Genomic DNA, 27,849 nt, shown 5'->3' with positions numbered 1-27,849 from the left:
CCGTGAACCAGGTGATCATCAATATAACCCTGAACCAGGTGATCATCAGTCCAATCCTGAAACATGTGATCATCATTCAGACCCTGAAACATGTGATCATCAATCTAACCCTGAACCAGGTGATCATCAGTCTAACCCTGAACCATGTGATCATCAATCCAACCCTGAACCATGTGATCATCAAACTAACCCTGAACACTGTGATCATCAGTCTAACCCTGAACCATGTGATCATCAATCCAACCCTGGGCCATGTGATCATCAATCTAAACGTGAACAAGGTGATCATCAATATAACCCTTAAACAGGTGAACACCAGTCTAACCCTGAACCATGTGATCATCAATATAACCCTGAACCATGTGATCATCAATCTAACCGTGAACCAGGTGATCATCAATATAACCCTTAACGACGTGATCATCAGGCTAACCCTGAGCCAGGTGATCATTTGTCTAATCCTGAACCATGTGATCATCAATCTAACCGTCAACCAGGTGATCATCAATATAACCCTTAACCAGGTGATAATGAGTCTAACCCTGAACCATATGATCATCAATCCAACCCTGAACCATGTGATCATCAATGTAACCGTGAACCAGGTGGTCATCTATATAACCCTTAACCAGGTGATCATGAGTCTAACCCTGAACCATATGATCATCAATCCAACCCTGAACAATTTCATCATCAATGTAACCGTCAACCAGGTGATCATGAGTCTAACCCTGAACCATATGATCATCAATCCAACCCTGAACCATGTGATCATCAATGTAACCCTGAACCAGGTGATCATTTGTCTAATCCTGAACCAGGTGATCATCAATGTAACCGTCAACCAGGTGATCATCAATATGACCCTTAACCAGGTGATCATGAGTCTAACCCTGAACCATATGATCATCAATCCAACCCTGAACCATGTGATCATCAATGTAACCGTGAACCAGGTGATCATCTATATAACCCTTAACCAGGTGATCATGAGTCTAACCCTGAACCATATGATCATCAATCCAACCCTGAACCACTTGATCATCAATGTAACCGTCAACCAGGTGATCATGAGTCTAACCCTGAACCATATGATCATCAATCCAACCCTGAACCATGTGATCATCAGGCGAATCCTGAACCATGTGATCATCAATGTAACCCTGAACCCTGTGATCATCAGTCTAACCCTGAACCATGTGATCATCAATCCAACCCTGGGCCATGTGATCATCAATCTAAACGTGAACAAGGTGATCATCAATATAACCCTTAAACAGGTGATCATCAGTCTAACCCTGAACCAGGTGATCATCAATCCAACCCTGAACCATGTGATCATCAATCTAACCGTGAACCAGGTGATCATCAATATAACCCTTAACGACGTGATCATCAGGCTAACCCTGAACCAGGTGATCATTCGTCTAATCCTGAACCATGTGATCATCAATTCTAACCGTCAACCAGGTGATCATCAATATAACCCTTAACTGGGTGATCATTAGTCTAACCCTGAACCATATGATCATCAATCCAACCCTGAACCATGTGATCATCAATGTAACCGTGAACCAGGTGATCATCTATATAACCCTTAACCAGGTGATCATGAGTGTAACCCTGAACCATATGATCATCAATCCAACCCTGAACCATTTCATCATCAATGTAACCGTCAACCAGGTGATTATGAGTCTAACCCTGAACCATATGATCATCAATCCAACCCTGAACCATGTGATCATCAATGTAACCCTGAACCAGGTGATCATTTGTCTAACCCTGAACCATGTGATCATCAATCTAACCGTGAACAAGGTGATCATCAATATAACCCTTAAACAGGAGATCATCAGTCTAACCCTGAACCAGGTGATCATCAGTCCAATCCTGATCCATGTGATCATCAATCCAACCCTGAACCATGTGATCATCAATCTAACCGTGAACCAGGTGATCATCAATATAACCCTTAACGAGGTGATAATCAGGCTAACCCTGAACCATGTGATCATCAATCCAACCCTGAGTCATGTGATCATCAATGTAACCCTTAACCAGGTGATCATGAGTGTAACCCTGAACCATATGATCATCAATCAAACCCTGAACCATGTGATCATCAATGTAACCGTGAACCAGGTGATCATCTATATAACCCTTAACCAAGTGATCATGAGTCTAACCCTGAACCATATGATCATCAATCCAACCCTGAACCATGTGATCATCAATCTAACCGTGAACCAGGTGATAATCATTCTAACCGTGAACCAGGTGATAATCAATGTAACCATGAACCATGTGATCATCAATCCAACCCTTAACCATGTGATCATCAATCTAACCCTGAACCATGTGATCATCAATCCAACCCTGAACAATGTGATCATCAGTCTAACCCTGAACCATGTGATCATTAATCCAACCCTGGACCATGTGATTATCAATCTAACCGTGAACAAGGTGATCATCAATATAACCCTTAACCAGGTGATCATCAGGCTAACCCTGAACCAGGTGATCATCAGTCTAATCCTGAACCATGTGATCATCAATCCAACCCTGAACCATGTGATCATCAATGTAACCCTTAACCAGGTGATCATGAGTCTAACCCTGAACCATATGATCATCAATCCAACCCTGAACCATGTGAACATCAATGTAACCGTGAACCAGGTGATCATCTATATAACCCTTAACCAGGTGATCATGAGTCTAACCCTGAACCATGTGATCATCAATCTAACCGTGAACCAGGTGATAATCAATGTAACCATGAACCATGTGATCATCAATCCAACCTTGAACCATGTGATCATCAATGTAACCGTCAACCAGGTGATCATCAATATAACCCTTAACCAGGTGATCATGAGTCTAACCCTGAACCATATGATCATCAATCCAACCCTGAACCATGTGATCATCAATGTAACCGTGAACCAGGTGATCATCTATATAACCCTTAACCAGGTGATCATGAGTGTAACCCTGAACCATATGATCATCAATCCAACCCTGAACCATTTCATCATCAATGTAACCGTCAACCAGGTGATCATGAGTCTAACCCTGAACCATATGATCATCAATCCAACCCTGAACCATGTGATCATCAATGTAACCCTGAACCAGGTGATCATTTGTCTAACCCTGAACCATGTGATCATCAATCTAACCGTGAACAAGGTGATCATCAATATAACCCTTAAACAGGAGATCATCAGTCTAACCCTGAACCAGGTGATCATCAGTCCAATCCTGATCCATGTGATCATCAATCCAACCCTGAACCATGTGATCATCAATCTAACCGTGAACCAGGTGATCATCAATATAACCCTTAACGAGGTGATCATCAGGCTAACCCTGAACCATGTGATCATCAATCCAACCCTGAGTCATGTGATCATCAATGTAACCCTTAACCAGGCGATCATGAGTCTAACCCTGAACCATATGATCATCAATCAAACCCTGAACCATGTGATCATCAATGTAACCGTGAACCAGGTGATCATCTATATAACCCTTAACCAAGTGATCATGAGTCTAACCCTGAACCATATGATCATCAATCCAACCCTGAACCATGTGATCATCAATCTAACCGTGAACCAGGTGATAATCAATCTAACCGTGAACCAGGTGATAATCAATGTAACCATGAACCATGTGATCATCAATCCAACCCTTAACCATGTGATCATCAATCTAACCCTGAACCATGTGATCATCAATCCAACCCTGAACAATGTGATCATCAGTCTAACCCTGAACCATGTGATCATTAATCCAACCCTGGACCATGTGATTATCAATCTAACCGTGAACAAGGTGATCATCAATATAACCCTTAAACAGGTGATCATCAGTCTAACCCTGAACCAGGTGATCATCAGTCTAATCCTGAACCATGTGATCATCAATGCAACCCTCAACCATGTGATCATCAATGTAACTGTCAATCAGGTGATCATCAATATAACCCTTAACCAGGTGATCATCAGGCTAACCCTGAACCAGGTGATCATCAGTCTAATCCTGAACCATGTGATCATCAATCCAACCCTGAACCATGTGATCATCAATGTAACCCTTAACCAGGTGATCATGAGTCTAACCCTGAACCATATGATCATCAATCCAACCCTGAACCATGTGAACATCAATGTAACCGTGAACCAGGTGATCATCTATATAACCCTTAACCAGGTGATCATGAGTCTAACCCTGAACCATATGATCATCAATCCAACCCTGAACCATGTGATCATCAATCTAACCGTGAACCAGGTGATAATCAATGTAACCATGAACCATGTGATCATCAATCCAACCCTGAACCATGTGATCATCAATGTAACCGTCAACCAGGTGATCATCAATATAACCCTTAACCAGGTGATCATGAGTCTAACCCTGAACCATTGGATCATCAAGCCAACCCTGAACCATGTGATCATCAATGTAACCGTGAACCAGGTGATCATCTATATAATCCTTAACCAGGTGATTCTCAGTCTAATCTTGAACCATATGATCATCAATCCAACCCTGAACCATGTGATCATCAATCTAACCGTGAACCAGGTGATCATCAATATAACCCTTAACCAGGTGATCATCAGTCTAATCCTGAACCATGTGATCATCACGCAAATCCTGAACAATGTGATCATCAATGTAACCCTGAACCATGTGATCATCAATCTAACCGTGAACAAGGTGATCATCAATATAACCCTTAAATAGGTGATCATCAGTCTAACCCTGAACCAGGTGATCATCAGTCCAATCCTGAAACATGTGATCATCATTCAGACCCTGAACCATGTGATCATCAATCTAACCCTGAACCAGGTGATCATCAGTCTAACCCTTAAATAGGTGATCATCAGTCTAACCCTGAACCAGGTGATCATCAGTCCAATCCTGAAACATGTGATAATCATTCAGACCCTGAACCATGTGATCATCAATCCAACCTTGAACCAGGTGATCATCAATATAACCCTGAACCATGTGATCATCAATCTAACCGTGAACCAAGTGATCATCAATATAACCCTTAACAACGTGATCATCAGGCTAACCCTGAGCCAGGTGATCATTTGTCTAATCCTGAACCATGTGATCATCAATGTAACCGTCAACCAGGTGATCATCAATATAACCCTTAACTAGGTGATAATGAGTCTAAACCTGAACCATATGATCATCAATCCAACCCTGAACCATGTGATCATCAATGTAACCGTGAACCAGGTGGTCATCTATATAACCCTTAACCAGGTGATCATGAGTCTAACCCTGAACCATATGATCATCAATCCAACCCTGAACCATGTGATCATCAATGTAACCCTGAACCAGGTGATCATTTGTCTAATCCTGAACCAGGTGATCATCAATGTAACCGTCAACCAGGTGATCATCAATATGACCCTTAACCAGGTGATCATGAGTCTAACCCTGAACCATATGATCATCAATCCAACCCTGAACCATGTGATCATCAATGTAACCGTGAACCAGGTGATCATCTATATAACCCTTAACCAGGTGATCATGAGTCTAACCCTGAACCATATGATCATCAATCCAACCCTGAACCACTTGATCATCAATGTAACCGTCAACCAGGTGATCATGAGTCTAACCCTGAACCATATGATCATCAATCCAACCCTGAACCATGTGATCATCAGGCGAATCCTGAACCATGTGATCATCAATGTAACCCTGAACGATGTGATCATCAATCTAACCGTGAACAAGGTGATCATCAATCTAACCCTGAACCATGTGATCATCAATCTAACCATGAACCAGGTGAACATCAGTCTAACCCTGAACCATGTGATCATCAATCTAACCCTGAACCCTGTGATCATCAGTCTAACCCTGAACCATGTGATCATCAATCCAACCCTGGGCCATGTGATCATCAATCTAAACGTGAACAAGGTGATCATCAATATAACCCTTAAACAGGTGATCATCAGTCTAACCCTGAACCAGGTGATCATCAGTCCAATCCTGAACCATGTCATCATCAATCCAACCCTGAACCATGTGATCATCAATCTAACCGTGAACCAGGTGATCATCAATGTAACCCTTAACGACGTGATCATCAGGCTAACCCTGAACCATGTGATCATTCGTCTAATCCTGAACCATGTGATCATCAATTCTAACCGTCAACCAGGTGATCATCAATATAACCCTTAACTGGGTGATCATTAGTCTAACCCTGAACCATATGATCATCAATCCAACCCTGAATCATGTGATCATCAATGTAACCGTGAACCAGGTGATCATCTATATAACCCTTAACCAGGTGATCATGAGTGTAACCCTGAACCATATGATCATCAATCCAACCCTGAACCATTTCATCATCAATGTAACCGTCAACCAGGTGATCATGAGTCTAACCCTGAACCATATGATCATCAATCCAACCCTGAACCATGTGATCATCAATGTAACCCTGAACCAGGTGATCATTTGTCTAACCCTGAACCATGTGATCATCAATCTAACCGTGAACAAGGTGATCATCAATATAACCCTTAAACAGGAGATCATCAGTCTAACCCTGAACCAGGTGATCATCAGTCCAATCCTGATCCATGTGATCATCAATCCAACCCTGAACCATGTGATCATCAATATAACCCTTAACGAGGTGATCATCAGGCTAACCCTGAACCATGTGATCATCAATCCAACCCTGAGTCATGTGATCATCAATGTAACCCTTAACCAGGTGATCATGAGTCTAACCCTGAACCATATGATCATCAATCAAACCCTGAACCATGTGATCATCAATGTAACCGTGAACCATTTCATCATCAATGTAACCCTTAACCAGGCGATCATGAGTCTAACCCTGAACCATATGATCATCAATCAAACCCTGAACCATGTGATCATCAATGTAACCGTCAATCAGGTGATCATCAATATAACCCTTAACCAGGTGATCATCAGGCTAACCCTGAACCAGGTGATCATCAGTCTAATCCTGAACCATGTGATCATCAATCCAACCCTGAACCATGTGATCATCAATGTAAACCTTAACCAGGTGATCATGAGTCTAACCCTGAACCATATGATCATCAATCCAACCCTGAACCATGTGAACATCAATGTAACCGTGAACCAGGTGATCATCTATATAACCCTTAACCAGGTGATCATGAGTCTAACCCTGAACCATATGATCATCAATCCAACCCTGAACCATGTGATCATCAATCTAACCGTGAACCAGGTGATAATCAATGTAACCATGAACCATGTGATCATCAATCCAACCCTGAACCATGTGATCATCAATGTAACCGTCAACCAGGTGATCATCAATATAACCCTTAACCAGGTGATCATGAGTCTAACCCTGAACCATTGGATCATCAAGCCAACCCTGAACCATGTGATCATCAATGTAACCGTGAACCAGGTGATCATCTATATAACCCTTAACCAGGTGATTCTCAGTCTAATCTTGAACCATATGATCATCAATCCAACCCTGAACCATGTGATCATCAATCTAACCCTGAACCAGGTGATCATCAATATAACCCTTAACCAGGTGATCATCAGTCTAATCCTGAACCATGTGATCATCAGGCAAATCCTGAACAATGTGATCATCAATGTAACCCTGAACCATGTGATCATCAATCTAACCGTGAACAAGGTGATCATCAATATAACCCTTAAATAGGTGATCATCAGTCTAACCCTGAACCAGGTGATCATCAGTCCAATCCTGAAACATGTGATCATCATTCAGACCCTGAACCATGTGATCATCAATCTAACCCTGAACCAGGTGATCATCAGTCTAACCCTTAAATAGGTGATCATCAGTCTAACCCTGAACCAGGTGATCATCAGTCCAATCCTGAAACATGTGATCATCATTCAGACCCTGAACCATGTGATCATCAATCCAACCCTGAACCAGGTGATCATCAATCTAACCGTGAACCAGGTGATCATCAATATAACCCTTAACGACGTGATCATCAGGCTAACCCTGAGCCAGGTGATCATTTGTCTAATCCTGAACCATGTGATCATCAATGTAACCGTCAACCAGGTGATCATCAATATAACCCTTAACCAGGTGATAATGAGTCTAACCCTGAACCATATGATCATCAATCCAACCCTGAACCATGTGATCATCAATGTAACCGTGAACCAGGTGGTCATCTATATAACCCTTAACCAGGTGATCATGAGTCTAACCCTGAACCATATGATCATCAATCCAACCCTGAACCATTTCATCATCAATGTAACCGTCAACCAGGTGATCATGAGTCTAACCCTGAACCATATGATCATCAATCCAACCCTGAACCATGTGATCATCAATGTAACCCTGAACCAGGTGATCATTTGTCTAATCCTGAACCAGGTGATCATCAATGTAACCGTCAACCAGGTGATCATCAATATGACCCTTAACCAGGTGATCATCAATCTAACCATGAACCATGTGATCATCAATGTAACCGTGAACCAGGTGATCATCTATATAACCCTTAACCAGGTGATCATGAGTCTAACCCTGAACCATATGATCATCAATCCAACCCTGAACCATTTGATCATCAATGTAACCGTCAACCAGGTGATCATGAGTCTAACCCTGAACCATATGATCATCAATCCAAACCTGAACCATGTGATCATCAGGCGAATCCTGAACCATGTGATCATCAATGTAACCCTGAACGATGTGATCATCAATCTAACCGTGAACAAGGTGATCATCAATCTAACCCTGAACCATGTGATCATCAATCTAACCATGAACCAGGTGAACATCAGTCTAACCCTGAACCATGTGATCATCAATCTAACCCTGAACCCTGTGATCATCAGTCTAACCCTGAACCATGTGATCATCAATCCAACCCTGGGCCATGTGATCATCAATCTAAACGTGAACCAGGTGATCATCAATATAACCCTTAAACAGGTGATCATCAGTCTAACCCTGAACCAGGTGATCATCAGTCCAATCCTGAACCATGTCATCATCAATCCAACCCTGAACCATGTGATCATCAATCTAACCGTGAACCAGGTGATCATCAATATAACCCTTAACGAAAGTGATCATCAGGCTAACCCTGAACCATGTGATCATTCGTCTAATCCTGAACCATGTGATCATCAATTCTAACCGTCAACCAGGTGATCATCAATATAACCCTTAACTGGGTGATCATTAGTCTAACCCTGAACCATATGATCATCAATCCAACCCTGAACCATGTGATCATCAATGTAACCGTGAACCAGGTGATCATCTGTATAACCCTTAACCAGGTGATCATGAGTGTAACCCTGAACCATATGATCATCAATCCAACCCTGAACCATTTCATCATCAATGTAACCGTCAACCAGGTGATCATGAGTCTAACCCTGAACCATATGATCATCAATCCAACCCTGAACCATGTGATCATCAATGTAACCCTGAACCAGGTGATCATTTGTCTAATCCTGAACCTTGTGATCATCAATGTAACCGTCAACCAGGTGATCATCAATATAACCCTTAACCAGGTGATCATGAGTCTAACCCTGAACCATATGATCATCAATCCAATCCTGAACCATTTGATCATCAATGTAACCGTCCACCAGGTGATCATGAGTCTAAGCCTGAACCATATGATCATCAATCCAACCCTGAACCATGTGATCATCAATGTAACCTTGAACCATGTGATCATCAATCTAACCGTGAACAAGGTGATCATCAATATAACCCTTAAACAGGAGATCATCAGTCTAACCCTGAACCAGGTGATCATCAGACCTATCCTGAACCATGTCATCATCAATCCAACCCTGAACCAGGTGATCATCAATCTAACCGTGAACCAGGTGATCATCAATATAACCCTTAACTAGCTGATCATCAGGCTAACCCTGAACCAGGTGATCATCAGTCTAATCCTGAACCATGTGATCATCAATCCAACCCTGAACCATGTGATCATCAATGTAACCGTGACCCAGGTGATCATCTATATAACCCTTAACCAGGTGATCATGAGTCTAACCCTGAACCATATGATCATCAATCCAACCCTGAACCATTTGATCATCAATGTAACCGTGAACCAGGTGATCATCTATATAACCCTTAACCAGGTTATCATGAGTCTAACCCTGAACCATATGATCATCAATCCAACCCTGAACCATTTGATCATCAATGTAACCGTGAACCAGGTGATCATCAATATAACCCTTAACGAAGTGATCATCAGGCTAACCCTGAACCAGGTGATCATCAATCCAACCCTGAACCATGTGATCATCAATGTAACCGTCAACCAGGTGATCATCAATATAACCCTTAAACAGGTGATCATCAGTCTAACCCTGAACCAGGTGATCATCAGACCTATCCTGAACCATGTCATCATCAATCCAACCCTGAACCAGGTGATCATCAATCTAACCGTGAACCAGGTGATCATCAATATAACCCTTAACGAGCTGATCATCAGGCTAACCCTGAACCAGGTGATCATCAGTCTAATCCTGAACCATGTGATCATCAATCCAACCCTGAACCATGTGATCATCAATGTAACCGTGACCCAGGTGATCATCTATATAACCCTTAACCAGGTGATCATGAGTCTAACCCTGAACCATATGATCATCAATCCAACCCTGAACCATTTGATCATCAATGTAACCGTGAACCAGGTGATCATGAATATAACCCTTAACGAAGTGATCATCAGGCTAACCCTGAACCAGGTGATCATCAGTCTAATCCTGAACCATGTGATCATCAATCCAACCCTGAACCATGTGATCATCAATCTAACCGTGAACAAGGTGATCATCAATATAACCCTTAAACAGGTGATCATCAGTCTAACCGTGAACCAGGTGATCATCAGTCCAATCCTGAACCATGTGATCATCATTCAGACCCTGAACCATGTGATCATCAGTCTAACCCTGAACCATGTGATCATCAATCCAACCCTGAACCATGTGATCATCAAACTAACCCTGAACAATGTGATCATCAGGCTAACCCTGAACCAGGTGATCATTTGTCTAATCCTGAATCATGTGATCATCAATCCAACCCTGAACCATGTGATCATCCATGTAACCGTCAACAAGGTGATCATCAATATAACCCTTAACCAGGTGATCATGAGTCTAACCCTGAACCATATGATCATCAATCCAACCCTGAACCATGTGATCATCAATGTAACCGTGACCCAGGTGATCATCTATATAACCCTTAACCAGGTGATCATGAGTCTAACCCTGAACCATATGATCATCAATCCAACCCTGAACCATTTGATCATCAATGTAACCGTGAACCAGGTGATCATCAATATAACCCTTAACGAAGTGATCATCAGGCTAACCCTGAACCAGGTGATCATCAATCCAACCCTGAACCATGTGATCATCAATGTAACCGTCAACCAGGTGATCATCAATATAACCCTTAAACAGGTGATCATCAGTCTAACCCTGAACCAGGTGATCATCAGACCTATCCTGAACCATGTGATCATCATTCAGACCCTGAACCATGTGATCATCAGTCTAACCCTGAACCATGTGATCATCAATCCAACCCTGAACCATGTGATCATCAAACTAACCCTGAACAATGTGATCATCAGGCTAACCCTGAACCAGGTGATCATTTGTCTAATCCTGAATCATGTGATCATCAATCCAACCCTGAACCATGTGATCATCAATGTAACCGTCAACCAGGTGATCATCAATATAACCCTTAACCAGGTGATCATGAGTCTAACCCTGAACCATATGATCATCAATCCAACCCTGAACCATGTGATCATCAATGTAACCGTGACCCAGGTGATCATCTATATAACCCTTAACCAGGTGATCATGAGTCTAACCCTGAACCATATGATCATCAATCCAACCCTGAACCATTTGATCATCAATGTAACCGTGAACCAGGTGATCATCAATATAACCCTTAACGAAGTGATCATCAGGCTAACCCTGAACCAGGTGATCATCAATCCAACTCTGAACCATGTGATCATCAATGTAACCGTCAACCAGGTGATCATCAATATAACCCTTAAACAGGTGATCATCAGTCTAACCCTGAACCAGGTGATCATCAGTCTAATCCTGAACCATGTGATCATCAAACTAACCCTGAAAAATGTGATCATCACTCTAACCCTGAACCATGTGATCATCAATCCAACCCTGGACCATGTGATCATCAATCTAACCCTGGACCATGTGATCATCAATCTAACCGTGAACAAGGTGATCATCAATATAACCCTTAAACAGGTGATCATCAATCCAACCCTGAACCATGTGATCATCAAACTAACCCTGAACAATGTGATCATCACTCTAACCCTGAACCATGTGATCATCAATCCAACCCTGGACCATGTGATCATCAATCCAACCCTGAACCATGTGATCATCAATGTAACCGTCAACCAGGTGATCATCAATATAACCCTTAACCAGGTGATCATGAGTCTAACCCTGAACCATATGATCATCAATCCAACCCTGAACCTTGTGATCATCAATGTAACCGTGACCCAGGTGATCATCTATATAACCCTTAACCAGGTGATCATGAGTCTAACCCTGAACCATATGATCATCAATCCAACCCTGAACCATTTGATCATCAATGTAACCGTGAACCAGGTGATCATCAATATAACCCTTAACGAAGTGATCATCAGGCTAACCCTGAACCAGGTGATCATCAGTCTAATCCTGAACCATGTGATCATCAATCCAACCCTGAACCATGTGATCATCAATGTAACCGTGAACCAGGTGATCATCAATATAACCCTTAAACAGGTGATCATGAGTCTAACCCTGAACCATATGATCATCAATCCAACCCTGAACCATTTCATCATCAATGTAACCGTCAACCAGGTGATCATGAGTCTAACCCTGAACCATATGATCATCAATCCAAACCTGAACCATGTGATCATCAATGTAACCCTGAACCAGGTGATCATTTGTCTAATCCTGAACCATGTGATCATCAATGTAACCGTCAACCAGGTGATCATCAATATGACCCTTAACCAGGTGATCATGAGTCTAACCCTGAACCATATGATCATCAATCCAACCCTGAACCATGTGATCATCAATGTAACCGTGAACCAGTGAATCATCTATATAACCCTTAACCAGGTGATCATGAGTCTAACCCTGAACCATATGATCATCAATCCAACCCTGAACCATTTGATCATCAATGTAACCGTCAACCAGGTAATCATGAGTCTAACCCTGAACCATATGATCTTCAATCCAACCCTGAACCATGTGATCATCAGGCGAATCCTGAACCATGTGATCATCAATGTAACCCTGAACCATGTGATCATCAATCTAACCGTGAACAAGGTGATCATCAATCTAACCCTGAACCATGTGATCATCAATCTAACCCTGAACCATGTGAACATCAGTCTAACCCTGAACCATGTGATCATCAATCTAACCCTGAACCATGTGATCATCAAACTAACCCTGAACCATGTGATCATCAATCCAACCCTGGGCCATGTGATCATCAATCTAAACGTGAACAAGGTGATCATCAATATAACCCTTAAACAGGTGATCATCAGTCTAACCCTGAACCAGGTGATCATCAGTCCAATCCTGAACCATGTCATCATCAATCCAACCCTGAACCATGTGATCATCAATCTAACCGTGAACCAGGTGATCATCAATATAACCCTTAACGACGTGATCATCAGGCTAACCCTGAACCAGGTGATCATTCGTCTAATCCTGAACCATTTCATCATCAATGTAACCGTCAACCAGGTGATCATGAGTCTAACCCTGAACCATATGATCATCAATCTAACCCTGAACCATGTGATCATCAATGTAACCCTGAACCAGGTGATCATTTGTCTAATCCTGAACCATGTGATCATCAATGTAACCGTCAACCAGGTGATCATCAATAAAACCCTTAACCAGGTGATCATGAGTCTAACCCTGAACCATATGATCATCAATCCAACCCTGAACCATGTGATCATCAATGTAACCGTGAACCAGGTGATCATCTATATAACCCTTAACCAGGTGATCATGAGTCTAACCCTGAACCATATGATCATCAATCCAACCCTGAACCATTTGATCATCAATGTAACCGTCAACCAGGTGATCATGAGTCTAACCCTGAACCATATGATCATCAATCCAACCCTGAACCATGTGATCATCAGGCGAATACTGAACCATGTGATCATCAATGTAACCCTGAACCATGTGATCATCAATCTAACCGTGAACAAGGTGATCATCAATATAACCCTTAAACAGGAGATCAACAGTCTAACCCTGAACCAGGTGATCATCAGACCTATCCTGAACCATGTCATCATCAATCCAACCCTGAACCAGGTGATCATCAATCTAACCGTGAACCAGGTGATCATCAATATAACCCTTAACGAGGTGATCATCAGGCTAACCCTGAACCAGGTGATCATCAGTCTAATCCTGAACCATGTGATCATCAATCCAACCCTGAACTATGTGATCATCAATGTAACCGTGACCCAGGTGTTCATCTATATAACCCTTAACGAAGTGATCATCAGGCTAACCCTGAACCAGGTGATCATCAGTCTAATCCTGAACCATGTGATCATCAATCCAACCCTGAACCATGTGATCATCAATCTAACCGTGAACCAGGTGATCATCAATATAACCCTTAACCAGGTGATCATCAGTTTAATCCTGAACCATGTGATCATCAGGCAAATCCTGAACCATGTGATCATCAATGTAACCCTGAACCATGTGATCATCAATCTAACCGTGAACAAGGTGATCATCAATATAACCCTTAAACAGGTGATCATCAGTCCAATCCTGAACCATGTGATCATCATTCAGACCCTGAACCATGTGATCATCAGTCTAACCCTGAACCATGTGATCATCAGTCTAACCCTGAACCATGTGATCATCAATCCAACCCTGGACCATGTGATCATCAATCTAACCGTGAACCATGTGATCATCAATGTAACCGTGAACCAGGTGATCATCTATATAACCCTTAACCAAGTGATCATGAGTCTAACCCTGAACCATATGATCATCAATCCAACCCTGAACCATGTGATCATCAATCTAACCGTGAACCAGGTGATAATCAATCTAACCGTGAACCAGGTGATAATCAATGTAACCATGAACCATGTGATCATCAATCCAACCCTTAACCATGTGATCATCAATCTAACCCTGAACCATGTGATCATCAATCCAACCCTGAACAATGTGATCATCAGTCTAACCCTGAACCATGTGATCATTAATCCAACCCTGGACCATGTGATTATCAATCTAACCGTGAACAAGGTGATCATCAATATAACCCTTAAACAGGTGATCATCAGTCTAACCCTGAACCAGGTGATCATCAGTCTAATCCTGAACCATGTGGTCATCAATCCAACCCTCAACCATGTGATCATCAATGTAACCGTCAATCAGGTGATCATCAATATAACCCTTAACCAGGTGATCATCAGGCTAACCCTGAACCAGGTGATCATCAGTCTAATCCTGAACCATGTGATCATCAATCCAACCCTGAACCATGTGATCATCAATGTAACCCTTAACCAGGTGATCATGAGTCTAACCCTGAACCATATGATCATCAATCCAACCCTGAACCATGTGAACATCAATGTAACCGTGAACCAGGTGATCATCTATATAACCCTTAACCAGGTGATCATGAGTCTAACCCTGAACCATATGATCATCAATCCAACCCTGAACCATGTGATCATCAATGTAACCCTGAACCAGGTGATCATTTGTCTAATCCTGAACCATGTGATCATCAATGTAACCGTCAACCAGGTGATCATCAATAAAACCCTTAACCAGGTGATCATGAGTCTAACCCTGAACCATATGATCATCAATCCAACCCTGAACCATGTGATCTCCAATGTAACCGTGAACCAGGTGATCATCTATATAACCCTTAACCAGGTGATCATGAGTCTAACCCTGAACCATATGATCATCAATCCAACCCTGAACCATTTGATCATCAATGTAACCGTCAACCAGGTGATCATGAGTCTAACCCTGAACCATATGATCATCAATCCAACCCTGAACCATGTGATCATCAGGCGAATACTGAACCATGTGATCATCAATGTAACCCTGAACCATGTGATCATCAATCTAACCGTGAACAAGGTGATCATCAATATAACCCTTAAACAGGAGATCAACAGTCTAACCCTGAACCAGGTGATCATCAGACCTATCCTGAACCATGTCATCATCAATCCAACCCTGAACCAGGTGATCATCAATCTAACCGTGAACCAGGTGATCATCAATATAACCCTTAACGAGGTGATCATCAGGCTAACCCTGAACCAGGTGATCATCAGTCTAATCCTGAACCATGTGATCATCAATCCAACCCTGAACTATGTGATCATCAATGTAACCGTGACCCAGGTGATCATCTATATAACCCTTAACGAAGTGATCATCAGGCTAACCCTGAACCAGGTGATCATCAGTCTAATCCTGAACCATGTGATCATCAATCCAACCCTGAACCATGTGATCATCAATCTAACCGTGAACCAGGTGATCATCAATATAACCCTTAACCAGGTGATCATCAGTTTAATCCTGAACCATGTGATCATCAGGCAAATCCTGAACCATGTGATCATCAATGTAACCCTGAACCATGTGATCATCAATCTAACCGTGAACAAGGTGATCATCAATATAACCCTTAAACAGGTGATCATCAGTCCAATCCTGAACCATGTGATCATCATTCAGACCCTGAACCATGTGATCATCAGTCTAACCCTGAACCATGTGATCATCAGTCTAACCCTGAACCATGTGATCATCAATCCAACCCTGGACCATGTGATCATCAATCTAACCGTGAACCATGTGATCATCAATGTAACCGTGAACCAGGTGATCATCTATATAACCCTTAACCAAGTGATCATGAGTCTAACCCTGAACCATATGATCATCAATCCAACCCTGAACCATGTGATCATCAATCTAACCGTGAACCAGGTGATAATCAATCTAACCGTGAACCAGGTGATAATCAATGTAACCATGAACCATGTGATCATCAATCCAACCCTTAACCATGTGATCATCAATCTAACCCTGAACCATGTGATCATCAATCCAACCCTGAACAATGTGATCATCAGTCTAACCCTGAACCATGTGATCATTAATCCAACCCTGGACCATGTGATTATCAATCTAACCGTGAACAAGGTGATCATCAATATAACCCTTAAACAGGTGATCATCAGTCTAACCCTGAACCAGGTGATCATCAGTCTAATCCTGAACCATGTGATCATCAATCCAACCCTCAACCATGTGATCATCAATGTAACCGTCAATCAGGTGATCATCAATATAACCCTTAACCAGGTGATCATCAGGCTAACCCTGAACCAGGTGATCATCAGTCTAATCCTGAACCATGTGATCATCAATCCAACCCTGAACCATGTGATCATCAATGTAACCCTTAACCAGGTGATCATGAGTCTAACCCTGAACCATATGATCATCAATCCAACCCTGAACCATGTGAACATCAATGTAACCGTGAACCAGGTGATCATCTATATAACCCTTAACCAGGTGATCATGAGTCTAACCCTGAACCATATGATCATCAATCCAACCCTGAACCATGTGATCATCAATGCAACCGTCAACCAGGTGATCATCAATATAACCCTTAACCAGGTGATCATGAGTCTAACCCTGAACCATATGATCATCAAGCCAACCCTGAACCATGTGATCATCAATGTAACCGTGAACCAGGTGATCATCTATATAACCCTTAACCAGGTGATTCTCAGTCTAATCTTGAACCATATGATCATCAATCCAACCCTGAACCATGTGATCATCAATCTAACCGTGAACCAGGTGATCATCAATATAACCCTTAACCAGGTGATCATCAGTCTAATCCTGAACCATGTGATCATCAGGCAAATCCTGAACAATGTGATCATCAATCTAACCGTGAACAAGGTGATCATCAATATAACCCTTAAATAGGTGATCATCAGTCTAACCCTGAACCAGGTGATCATCAGTCCAATCCTGAACCATGTGATCATCATTCAGACCCTGAACCATGTGATCATCAATCTAACCCTGAACCAGGTGATCATCAGTCTAACCCTGAACCATGTGATCATCAAACTAACCCTGAACACTGTGATCATCAGTCTAACCCTGAACCATGTGATCATCAATCCAACCCTGGGCCATGTGATCATCAATCTAAACGTGAACAAGGTGATCATCAATATAACCCTTAAACAGGTGAACACCAGTCTAACCCTGAACCATGTGACCATCAATATAACCCTGAACCATGTGATCATCAATCTAACCGTGAACCATGTGATCATCAATATAACCCTTAACGACGTGATCATCAGGCTAACCCTGAACCAGGTGATCATTTGTCTAATCCTGAACCATGTGATCATCAATGTAACCGTCAACCAGGTGATCATCAATATAACCCTTAACCAGGTGATAATGAGTCTAACCCTGAACCATATGATCATCAATCCAACCCTGAACCATGTGATCATCAATGTAACCGTAAACCAGGTGGTCATCTATATAACCCTTAACCAGGTGATCATGAGTCTAACCCTGAACCATATGATCATCAATCCAACCCTGAACCATTTCATCATCAATGTAACCGTCAACCAGGTGATCATGAGTCTAACCCTGAACCATATGATCATCAATCCAACCCTGAACCATGTGATCATCAATGTAACCCTGAACCAGGTGATCATTTGTCTAATCCTGAACCAGGTGATCATCAATGTAACCGTCAACCAGGTGATCATCAATATGACCCTTAAGCAGGTGATCATGAGTCTAACCCTGAACCATATGATCATCAATCCAACCCTGAACCATGTGATCATCAATGTAACCGTGTACCAGGTGATCATCTATATAACCCTTAACCAGGTGATCATGAGTCTAACCCTGAACCATATGATCATCAATCCAACCCTGAACCATTTGATCATCAATGTAACCGTCAACCAGGTGATCATGAGTCTAACCCTGAACCATATGATCATCAATCCAACCCTGAACCATGTGATCATCAGGCGAATCCTGAACCATGTGATCATCAATGTAACCCTGAACGATGTGATCATCAATCTAACCGTGAACAAGGTGATCATCAATCTAACCCTGAACCATGTGATCATCAATCTAACCATGAACCAGGTGAACATCAGTCTAACCCTGAACCATGTGATCATCAATCTAACCCTGAACCCTGTGATCATCAGTCTAACCCTGAACCATGTGATCATCAATCCAACCCTGGGCCATGTGATCATCAATCTAAACGTGAACAAGGTGATCATCAATATAACCCTTAAACAGGTGATCATCAATCTAACCCTGAACCAGGTGATCATCAGTCCAATCCTGAACCATGTCATCATCAATCCAACCCTGAACCATGTGATCATCAATCTAACCGTGAACCAGGTGATCATCAATATAACCCTTAACGACGTGATCATCAGGCTAACCCTGAACCATGTGATCATTCGTCTAATCCTGAACCATGTGATCATCAATTCTAACCGTCAACCAGGTGATCATCAATATAACCCTTAACCAGGTGATCATGAGTCTACCCCTGAACCATATGATCATCAATCCAACCCTGAACCATGTGATCATCAATGTAACCGTGAACCAGGTGATCATCTATATAACCCTTAACCAGGTGATCATGAGTGTAACCCTGAACCATATGATCATCAATCCAACCCTGAACCATTTCATCATCAATGTAACCGTCAACCAGGGGATCATGAGTCTAACCCTGAACCATATGATCATCAATCCAACCCTGAACCATGTGATCATCAATGTAACCTTGAACCATGTGATCATCAATCTAACCGTGAACAAGGTGATCATCAATATAACCCTTAAACAGGAGATCATCAGTCTAACCCTGAACCAGGTGATCATCAGACCTATCCTGAACCATGTCATCATCAATCCAACCCTGAACCAGGTGATCATCAATCTAACCGTGAACCAGGTGATCATCAATATAACCCTTAACGAGGTGATCATCAGGCTAACCCTGAACCAGGTGATCATCAGTCTAATCCTGAACCATGTGATCATCAATCCAACCCTGAACCATGTGATCATCAATGTAACCGTGACCAAGGTGATCATCTATATAACCCTTAACCAGGTGATCATCAGTCTAATCCTGAACCATGTGATCATCAGGCAAATCCTGAACCATGTGATCATCAATCTAACCGTGAACAAGGTGATCATCAATATAACCCTTAACCAGGTGATCATGAGTCTAACCCTGAACCATATGATCATCAATCCAACCCTGAACCATGTGATCATCAATGTAACCGTGACCCAGGTGATCATCTATATAACCCTTAACCAGGTGATCATGAGTCTAACCCTGAACCATATGATCATCAATGTAACCGTGAACCAGGTGATCATCAATATAACCCTTAACGAAGTGATCATCAGGCTAACCCTGAACCAGGTGATCATCAGTCTAATCCTGAACCATGTGATCATCAGGCAAATCCTGAACCATGTGATCATCAATGTAACCCTGAACCATTTGATCATCAATCTAACCGTGAACAAGGTGATCATCAATATAACCCTTAAACAGGTGATCATCAGTCTAACCCTGAACCAGGTGATCATCAGTCTAATCCTGAACCATGTGATCATCAATCCAACCCTCAACCATGTGATCATCAATGTAACCGTCAATCAGGTGATCATCAATATAACCCTTAACCAGGTGATCATCAGGCTAACCCTGAACCAGGTGATCATCAGTCTAATCCTGAACCATGTGATCATCAATCCAACCCTGAACCATGTGATCATCAATGTAACCCTTAACCAGGTGATCATGAGTCTAACCCTGAACCATATGATCATCAATCCAACCCTGAACCATGTGAACATCAATGTAACCGTGAACCAGGTGATCATCTATATAACCCTTAACCAGGTGATCATGAGTCTAACCCTGAACCATATGATCATCAATCCAACCCTGAACCATGTGATCATCAATGCAACCGTCAACCAGGTGATCATCAATATAACCCTTAACCAGGTGATCATGAGTCTAACCCTGAACCATATGATCATCAAGCCAACCCTGAACCATGTGATCATCAATGTAACCGTGAACCAGGTGATCATCTATATAACCCTTAACCAGGTGATTCTCAGTCTAATCTTGAACCATATGATCATCAATCCAACCCTGAACCATGTGATCATCAATCTAACCGTGAACCAGGTGATCATCAAAACAACCCTTAACCAGGTGATCATCAGTCTAATCCTGAACCATGTGATCATCAGGCAAATCCTGAACAATGTGATCATCAATGTAACCCTGAACCATGTGATCATCAATCTAACCGTGAACAAGGTGATCATCAATATAACCCTTAAATAGGTGATCATCAGTCTAACCCTGAACCAGGTGATCATCAGTCCAATCCTGAACCATGTGATCATCATTCAGACCCTGAACCATGTGATCATCAATCTAACCCTGAACCAGGTGATCATCAGTCTAACCCTGAACCATGTGATCATCAAACTAACCCTGAACACTGTGATCATCAGTCTAACCCTGAACCATGTGATCATCAATCCAACCCTGGGCCATGTGATCATCAATCTAAACGTGAACAAGGTGATCATCAATATAACCCTTAAACAGGTGAACACCAGTCTAACCCTGAACCATGTGATCATCAATATAACCCTGAACCATGTGATCATCAATCTAACCGTGAACCAGGTGATCATCAATATAACCCTTAACGACGTGATCATCAGGCTAACCCTGAACCAGGTGATCATTTGTCTAATCCTGAACCATGTGATCATCAATGTAACCGTCAACCAGGTGATCATCAATATAACCCTTAACCAGGTGATAATGAGTCTAACCCTGAACCATATGATCATCAATCCAACCCTGAACCATGTGATCATCAATGTAACCGTGAACCAGGTGGTCATCTATATAACCCTTAACCAGGTGATCATGAGTCTAACCCTGAACCATATGATCATCAATCCAACCCTGAACCATTTCATCATCAATGTAACCGTCAACCAGGTGATCATGAGTCTAACCCTGAACCATATGATCATCAATCCAACCCTGAACCATGTGATCATCAATGTAACCGTGTACCAGGTGATCATCTATATAACCCTTAACCAGGTGATCATGAGTCTAACCCTGAACCATATGATCATCAATCCAACCCTGAACCATTTGATCATCAATGTAACCGTCAACCAGGTGATCATGAGTCTAACCCTGAACCATATGATCATCAATCCAACCCTGAACCATGTGATCATCAGGCGAATCCTGAACCATGTGATCATCAATGTAACCCTGAACGATGTGATCATCAATCTAACCGTGAACAAGGTGATCATCAATCTAACCCTGAACCATGTGATCATCAATCTAACCATGAACCAGGTGAACATCAGTCTAACCCTGAACCATGTGATCATCAATCTAACCCTGAACCCTGTGATCATCAGTCTAACCCTGAACCATGTGATCATCAATCCAACCCTGGGCCATGTGATCATCAATCTAAACGTGAACAAGGTGATCATCAATATAACCCTTAAACAGGTGATCATCAGTCTAACCCTGAACCAGGTGATCATCAGTCCAATCCTGAACCATGTCATCATCAATCCAACCCTGAACCATGTGATCATCAATCTAACCGTGAACCAGGTGATCATCAATATAACCCTTAACGACGTGATCATCAGGCTAACCCTGAACCATGTGATCATTCGTCTAATCCTGAACCATGTGATCATCAATTCTAACCGTCAACCAGGTGATCATCAATATAACCCTTAACCAGGTGATCATGAGTCTACCCCTGAACCATATGATCATCAATCCAACCCTGAACCATGTGATCATCAATGTAACCGTGAACCAGGTGATCATCTATATAACCCTTAACCAGGTGATCATGAGTGTAACCCTGAACCATATGATCATCAATCCAACCCTGAACCATTTCATCATCAATGTAACCGTCAACCAGGTGATCATGAGTCTAACCCTGAACCATATGATCATAAATCCAACCCTGAACCATGTGATCATCAATGTAACCTTGAACCATGTGATCATCAATCTAACCGTGAACAAGGTGATCATCAATATAACCCTTAAACAGGAGATCATCAGTCTAACCCTGAACCAGGTGATCATCAGACCTATCCTGAACCATGTCATCATCAATCCAACCCTGAACCAGGTGATCATCAATCTAACCGTGAACCAGGTGATCATCAATATAACCCTTAACGAGGTGATCATCAGGCTAACCCTGAACCAGGTGATCATCAGTCTAATCCTGAACCATGTGATCATCAATCCAACCCTGAACCATGTGATCATCAATGTAACCGTGACCCAGGTGATCATCTATATAACCCTTAACCAGGTGATCATCAGTCTAATCCTGAACCATGTGATCATCAGGCAAATCCTGAACCATGTGATCATCAATCTAACCGTGAACAAGGTGATCATCAATATAACCCTTAACCAGGTGATCATGAGTCTAACCCTGAACCATATGATCATCAATCCAACCCTGAACCATGTGATCATAAATGTAACCGTGACCCAGGTGATCATCTATATAACCCTTAACCAGGTGATCATGAGTCTAACCCTGAACCATATGATCATCAATGTAACCGTGAACCAGGTGATCATCAATATAACCCTTAACGAAGTGATCATCAGGCTAACCCTGAACCAGGTGATCATCAGTCTAATCCTGAACCATGTGATCATCAGGCAAATCCTGAACCATGTGATCATCAATGTAACCCTGAACCATTTGATCATCAATCTAACCGTGAACAAGGTGATCATCAATATAACCCTTAAACAGGTGATCATCAGTCTCACCCTGAACCAGGTGATCATCAAACTAACCCTGAACAATGTGATCATCACTCTAACCCTGAACCATGTGATCATCAATCCAACCCTGGACCATGTGATCATCAATCCAACCCTGAACCATGTGATCATCAATGTAACCGTCAACCAGGTGATCATCAATATAACCCTTAACCAGGTGATCATGAGTCTAACCCTGAACCATATGATCATCAATCCAACCCTGAACCATGTGATCATCAATGTAACCGTGACCCAGGTGATCATCTATATAACCCTTAACCAGGTGATCATGAGTCTAACCCTGAACCATATGATCATCAATCCAACCCTGAACCATTTGATCATCAATGTAACCGTGAACCAGGTGATCATCAATCTAACCCTTAACGAGGTGATCATCAGGCTAACCCTGAACCAGGTGATCATCAGTCTAATCCTGAACCATGTGATCATCAATCCAACCCTGAACCATGTGATCATCAATGTAACCGTGACCCAGGTGATCATCTATATAACCCTTAACGAAGTGATCATCAGGCTAACCCTGAACCAGGTGATCATTTGTCTAATCCTGAACCATGTGATCATCAATCCAACCCTGAACCAGGTGATCATCAATATAACCCTTAACCAGGTGATCATGAGTCTAACCCTGAACCATATGATCATCAATCCAACCCTGGGCCATGTGATCATCAATCTAAACGTGAACAAGGTGATCATCAATATAACCCTTAAACAGGTGATCATCAGTCTAACCCTGAACCAGGTGATCATCAGTCCAATCCTGAACCATGTCATCATCAATCCAACCCTGAACCATGTGATCATCAATCTAACCGTGAACCAGGTGATCATCAATATAACCCTTAACGACGTGATCATCAGGCTAACCCTGAACCATGTGATCATTCGTCTAATCCTGAACCATGTGATCATCAATTCTAACCGTCAACCAGGTGATCATCAATATAACCCTTAACCAGGTGATCATGAGTCTACCCCTGAACCATATGATCATCAATCCAACCCTGAACCATGTGATCATCAATGTAACCGTGAACCAGGTGATCATCTATATAACCCTTAACCAGGTGATCATGAGTGTAACCCTGAACCATATGATCATCAATCCAACCCTGAACCATTTCATCATCAATGTAACCGTCAACCAGGTGATCATGAGTCTAACCCTGAACCATATGATCATCAATCCAACCCTGAACCATGTGATCATCAATGTAACCTTGAACCATGTGATCATCAATCTAACCGTGAACAAGGTGATCATCAATATAACCCTTAAACAGGAGATCATCAGTCTAACCCTGAACCAGGTGATCATCAGACCTATCCTGAACCATGTCATCATCAATCCAACCCTGAACCAGGTGATCATCAATCTAACCGTGAACCAGGTGATCATCAATATAACCCTTAACGAGGTGATCATCAGGCTAACCCTGAACCAGGTGATCATCAGTCTAATCCTGAACCATGTGATCATCAATCCAACCCTGAACCATGTGATCATCAATGTAACCGTGACCCAGGTGATCATCTATATAACCCTTAACCAGGTGATCATCAGTCTAATCCTGAACCATGTGATCATCAGGCAAATCCTGAACCATGTGATCATCAATCTAACCGTGAACAAGGTGATCATCAATATAACCCTTAACCAGGTGATCATGAGTCTAACCCTGAACCATATGATCATCAATCCAACCCTGAACCATGTGATCATCAATGTAACCGTGACCCAGGTGATCATCTATATAACCCTTAACCAGGTGATCATGAGTCTAACCCTGAACCATATGATCATCAATGTAACCGTGAACCAGGTGATCATCAATATAACCCTTAACGAAGTGATCATCAGGCTAACCCTGAACCAGGTGATCATCAGTCTAATCCTGAACCATGTGATCATCAGGCAAATCCTGAACCATGTGATCATCAATGTAACCCTGAACCATTTGATCATCAATCTAACCGTGAACAAGGTGATCATCAATATAACCCTTAAACAGGTGATCATCAGTCTCACCCTGAACCAGGTGATCATCAAACTAACCCTGAACAATGTGATCATCACTCTAACCCTGAACCATGTGATCATCAATCCAACCCTGGACCATGTGATCATCAATCCAACCCTGAACCATGTGATCATCAATGTAACCGTCAACCAGGTGATCATCAATATAACCCTTAACCAGGTGATCATGAGTCTAACCCTGAACCATATGATCATCAATCCAACCCTGAACCATGTGATCATCAATGTAACCGTGACCCAGGTGATCATCTATATAACCCTTAACCAGGTGATCATGAGTCTAACCCTGAACCATATGATCATCAATCCAACCCTGAACCATTTTATCATCAATGTAACCGTGAACCAGGTGATCATCAATCTAACCCTTAACGAGGTGATCATCAGGCTAACCCTGAACCAGGTGATCATCAGTCTAATCCTGAACCATGTGATCATCAATCCAACCCTGAACCATGTGATCATCAATGTAACCGTGACCCAGGTGATCATCTATATAACCCTTAACGAAGTGATCATCAGGCTAACCCTGAACCAGGTGATCATTTGTCTAATCCTGAACCATGTGATCATCAATCCAACCCTGAACCATGTGATCATCAATGTAACCGTCAACCAGGTGATCATCAATATAACCCTTAACCAGGTGATCATGAGTCTAACCCTGAACCATATGATCATCAATCCAACCCTGAACCATGTGATCATCAATGTAACCGTGACCCAGGTGATCATCTATATCACCCTTAACCAGGTGATCATGAGTCTAACCCTGAACCATATGATCATCAATCCAACCCTGAACCATTTGATCATCAATGTAACCGTGAACCAGGTGATCATCAATATAACCCTTAACGAAGTGATCATCAGGCTAACCCTGAACCAGGTGATCATCAGTCTAATCCTGAACCATGTGATCATCAATCCAACCCTGAACCATGTGATCATCAATGTAACCGTCAACCAGGTGATCATCAATATAACCCTTAAACAGGTGATCATCAGTCTAACCCTGAACCAGGTGATCATCAGTCTAATCCTGAACCATGTGATCATCAATCCAACCCTGAACCATGTGATCATCAATGTAACCGTGAACCAGGTGATCATCAATATAACCCTTAACGAAGTGATCATCAGTCTAATCCTGAACCATGTGATCATCAATCAAACCCTGAACCATGTGATCATCAATGTAACCGTCAACCAGGTGATCATGAGTCTAACCCTGAACCATATGATCATCAATCCAACCCTGAACCATATGATCATCAGGCAAATCCTGAACCATGTGATCATCAATGTAACCGTGACCCAGGTGATCATCTATATAACCCTTAACGAAGTGATCATCAGGCTAATCCTGAACCAGGTGATCATCAGTCTAATCCTGAACCATGTGATCATCAATCCAACCCTGAACCATGTAATCATCAATCTAACCGTGAAACAGGTGATCATCAATATAACCCTTAACCAGGTGATCATCAGTCTAATCCTG

Source organism: Antennarius striatus, chromosome 3 (genome assembly GCF_040054535.1).
Source record: "Antennarius striatus isolate MH-2024 chromosome 3, ASM4005453v1, whole genome shotgun sequence".
Lineage (NCBI taxonomy): Eukaryota > Metazoa > Chordata > Actinopteri > Lophiiformes > Antennariidae > Antennarius > Antennarius striatus.
This window is presented reverse-complemented; position numbering follows the sequence as displayed.